Here is a 5055-nt window from a genome sequence, read left to right on the forward strand (position 1 = left end):
TTTAATTAAATATGTATGAAGTATTAACATTCTTTTTGAATGTGAGGAGCCACAGCGTGAACAAATAAAAAAGAAGAGGAAAGATAATGAAATTTTTTTCTTTTACTACATTATTTATTTTTTTTACTACATTATAATTATAATAGACTCTTTGCTCATCTAAAAAATAGAAACAAAAAAAAAAAAAAAAATAAATAAAGAGAGGGTTTACTTCCAGATAGCTAGCTAGATAAGTATGTATTATGTCGATCTATATCAATTAATTTGTAGAGTAGATACTCATACAAATTAATCATACGCCGAGAACCAGATTTGAACTGGTGACACGAGGATTTTCAGTCCTCTGCTCTACCAACTGAGCTATCCCGACCATTACCGACGCATTATCCTCATAATACTAGATGACTTGGGTCTATGTCACTTAAAAATGAAAACAAAAAAAAAAACGAAAAAGTATTAAATTAAAAGGGGAATTTCTTGGATCTTTAAAAGGAAGACTTTGTAAATTTCAGTATGAGTAATGATATGGATTATGAATCATTCAAATAGGTATTCCTTGCTCAAGGGTGTTGATTTGTACGTATATCATATATATATCACAATATATCATATCACAAGACTTGTGATAAGAGAACAAAATTCTGCTAGGATACGCTTGTAAAATGGAAAAGAATAGGATGAATGAGAAACATAAGGAACTTTGAACCACTAACAAAAAGGGTAGGATAAAATAAATAGATAGCAAACGGGCTTTTTGGGGTTGGGGATAGAGGGACTTGAACCCTCACGATTTTTAAAGTCGACGGATTTTCCTCTTACTATAAATTTCATTGTTGTCGGTATTGATATTGACATGTAGAACGGGACTCTATCTTTATTCTCGTCCGATTAATCAGTTTTTCAAAAGATTTATCAGACTATGGAGTGAATGATTTGATTAATGAATATTCTATTCGATTCTTTCTTCAACTTGGAATCGATTCACAACAATTCTTTTTATTTTTCATATAAATTGATTTTGCATATAAATAAAAAAAATACGGGTTCGAGTCGTCTTTTTTGGTTTTTCATTAGTATACCTATTTATTTTATATTTTATATAGGTATATCTTGCATCCTTTCTGGAGTTTCGATATAAGGATTCCTTTACCAACAGTCAACCCCATTTGTTAGAATAGCTTCCATTGAGTCTCTGCACCTATCCCTTTTTTATTATTCTCGCTTGTTGAACCTTTGTTTATTTTCGTAAAATAATAGGATTTGGCTCAGGATTGCCCATTTTTCATTCCGGGGTTTCTCTGAATTTGAAAGTTATCACTTAGTAGGTTTCCATACCAAGGCTCAATCCAATCCAATTAAGTCCGTAGCGTCTACCAATTTCGCCATATCCCCTTTGTGTCTTGAGATTAGGATCTCATTAGGATGCACTTCCTTCCCCCTTTCTCCTTCCCTTCCTTTCCCCTTTCTTTCATTTATTTATTTTCTTTCTTTTTATGCGAAAACCGTTGAATTTAGTATTGAATTTAGTAGATATAGATACTGATTCTTATATCGAAGGGTCTTTACCTATTTTATTTCTTGTTTGTTTATCTTCTTTCGTCTCTATCGGAGACCCGTATTTATTTGGTCCAATCAGAAAATATTTTATCATTTCTGTATTCGCAATTCAATATAGATGGATATTCCATAACATATATATGCCCCCCTTACTCTCAGTTTTCTCAGGCAATTTACTCGAACGGTCGATTTTTTTTTTTTTTTTCGTCTTAGCTTCCGCCTTTATGAATGAAAACAAAAGAAAGGAGTCTCTCATCTCTCATTATGATCTGGATTTCATTTCTATGGGTTGCATCTTTTCTTTTTTCTTTAATTTTATTTTTATTCTTATTCTTTTATTAGACTATCCTATATAACCATAATAAGATAACTAAAAAAATAAAAATAAAAATGAAAATTGAATTTATTCATTATTAAAATTTATTCATTTTAAAATTTATTCATTATTAATTATTTATTTTCTAGTATAATAGCATAATAGCTAGAACTAATTATTCCATTCATTTCTATTTCGACTTCGAAGATAATTCGAATTAGTTAGTCTAAAAAACAAAGTTTCATTCTAATTATTTAGACTTATAACGTATCATTTATATAATGATAATATATATATAAATTATATATAAATATAAATTATATATAAATGCATAAAAATATTTTCACTATAATTATCTAATTATTAGACTCTATTTATAATTCTAAACTAAATATAAATAAATTAAATATATATTAAATCTATATTAAATATAAATAAATATTAAATATAAATAAATTAAATCTATATTAAATCTATCTATCTATATTAAAATTAAATCTATCTATTAAATTAAATCTATATCTATATCTATATAAAAAAAAAAAATTATATATAATTTAAATGTAAAATATACTAAAAATATACTAAAAAATACTAAAAATATAAAATAAAAAATATAGTAATATTATACTTAGTATACTAATATTATACTAATATATATATAATACTAAATTATATATATAATACTAAATAGAATATAATACTAAATAGAATAGAATACTAAATAGAATAGACTAATAGAATAAAGATAACATATAATAAAATAAATATAAAATAAAAATATATAATATAGAGATAAATAATAAATAATTATAAAAATTATAAATATATTTATAATTTATTTTTATAATTTTTATAATTATAATAAAATTAGAATTAAATTATAATAATATTATTATAATTTAATATTATTAAATATAATGTTATTAAATATTAATATGATTAAATTAAAATATGATTAAATTAAAATATCATTTTTAATATGATTAAAATATAATCAAATAGAATGATTAAAATATAATCAAATAGAATTATATTATTCTATTCTTAATTATTATATTCTATCAATATTAGATTGAATATTAGATTGAATCTACCATTATTATATATTATTATATATTATTATATATCATTATATTAAATATGATTATATTAAATATGGCATAAATTATGTATGGCATAAATATGGCATTTAAAATTTAAAATTCTAGTTTTTCTAAATTCTAGTCTATAATTCATATTAATAATTCATAGTAATTATGAATAACTAATAGATAGTTAATAGATAAGATCGTAATAGTTTGCTGAATTCCTATGGATACAAAATTTCTATTATTTGAGCCCGCTTAGCTCAGAGGTTAGAGCATCGCATTTGTAATGCGATGGTCATCGGTTCGATTCCGATAGCCGGCTTTCTCTATTTGTTTGCTTTTTTACTTTTTTACATGATTGATAATGTTTTTTTGAAATCAAAGAACATTGAAAAAGCTTTTTCCCCTTTTCTTTCCAAAGGTCAACGATCCGTTTATTATGTCGTAGAAACTTTCAATTAGGAATAAAATTGGAGGAGTTAGATCTTTGCAGAATAAATCAAGAAAAAAAAAAAGGAAACTTTTTTTGGTTTAATTTTTAGATTTTAATTTTTATATTTTATATTTAATATATATTTTATATTTAATATATTTATATATTATATATATTTTATTTTAATTTCTATTTTTTGTATACATTATATACAATATACATTATATACAATACAAAAAAGTATGGATATTGATCCAATTCATCTCATTAATATTTGTAGTACAATCCTTCAGTCGATTTCGCTTCATTTAGTTCAGTTTTAATTTAGGTTTATGAAATTTCAATAAAATTCAAATTAATAAGGAGTCTTTATGTCGCGTTACCGAGGGCCTCGTTTCAAAAAAATACGCCGTCTGGGGGCTTTACCGGGACTAACTAGTAAAAGTCCTAGAGCCGGAAGCGATCTTAGAAACCGATCGCGCTCCGGTAAAAAATCTCAATATCGTATTCGTTTAGAAGAAAAACAAAAATTGCGTTTTCATTATGGCCTTACAGAACGACAATTACTTAAATACGTTCGTATTGCCAGAAAAGCAAAAGGGTCAACAGGTCAGGTTTTACTACAATTACTTGAAATGCGTTTGGATAACATCCTTTTTCGATTAGGTATGGCTTCAACTATTCCTCAAGCCCGCCAATTAGTTAACCATAGACATATTTTAGTTAATGGTCGTACAGTAGATATACCAAGTTATCGCTGCAAACCCCGAGATATTATTTCAGCGAGGGATGAACAAAAATCTAGAACTCTGATTCAAAATTATCTTGATTCATCCACCCATGAGGAATTACCAAAGCATTTGACCCTTCACACATTACAATATAAAGGATTAGTCAATCAAATAATAGATAGGAAATGGGTCGGTTTGAAAATAAATGAATTGCTTGTCGTAGAATATTATTCTCGTCAGACTTAAACCTAACTAAAATAACAAAACAAGGGTTCTGCTCCCTTTTCACCTGAGTTAAGGTTAAGTAAAGGAAGACAGGGTAAGGGATTTGATTCGGAAATTTTATTTTTCTCCTATTCATGTATGATAGATCCGTAGGTAGATTTTCATCCCCTGTACGCTATTTTACGTATTCCGTATTAAAAAGAAATTGGGAATAGAGAATCTATATCAAAGAAGGGTCTAACTCTTTAGTATCTGTTCTTATTTGATTTGATACATTGTAGTCAGTTACATTGGCGAATTAGGTGAAGGTGCGGAAAGAGAGGGATTCGAACCCTCGGTAAACAAAAGTCTACATAGCAGTTCCAATGCTACGCCTTGAACCACTCGGCCATCTCTCCTACATAATTATTATGGCCGATAACCCGAGCGAATAGCGAGTTATTCATATTAGATTGTTCGAGAGGTACGAACAATATCAATTCTAACTAGAAAACTAGCTATAAAAATAGAAAACTTTTCATCACTTTTTTCAGCACTTTTTCTTTAGCCTCCCGACTCGAAGAAATTTTTTTGTGAGGGGGCTGTTAAAAATAAATAATATAATACGATAAACATATACCATATATATCTATTCATGTTTGCGAAAAAGGCACTCCCATCTTTTTTCTGATATTTCTACCGGACTGGATTAAATCAATGAAT

The 5055-nt window shown here is 26.8% G+C and overlaps 3 non-coding genes across 3 annotated transcripts; 1 reads left to right on the forward strand and 2 right to left on the reverse strand.

Moving 5' to 3' along the window:
- Window positions 1-297: 297 nt before the first annotated feature.
- TRNAF-GAA (transfer RNA phenylalanine (anticodon GAA)) lies at window positions 298-370 on the reverse strand. Its single transcript has one exon. It is a non-coding gene; the product is annotated as a tRNA-Phe (tRNA).
- Window positions 371-3213: 2843 nt separating this feature from the next.
- On the forward strand, window positions 3214-3286 carry TRNAT-UGU (transfer RNA threonine (anticodon UGU)). The gene has a single exon. It is a non-coding gene; the product is annotated as a tRNA-Thr (tRNA).
- A 1378-nt stretch (window positions 3287-4664) lies between these two features.
- Window positions 4665-4751, reverse strand: TRNAS-GGA (transfer RNA serine (anticodon GGA)). The gene has a single exon. It is a non-coding gene; the product is annotated as a tRNA-Ser (tRNA).
- Between the last annotated feature and the right edge of the window lie 304 nt (window positions 4752-5055).

The sequence above is a fragment of the Durio zibethinus genome, unplaced genomic scaffold (assembly GCF_047325235.1).
Source record: "Durio zibethinus cultivar Kanyao isolate XHJ-2024 unplaced genomic scaffold, ASM4732523v1 HiC_scaffold_107, whole genome shotgun sequence".
NCBI lineage: Eukaryota > Viridiplantae > Streptophyta > Magnoliopsida > Malvales > Malvaceae > Durio > Durio zibethinus.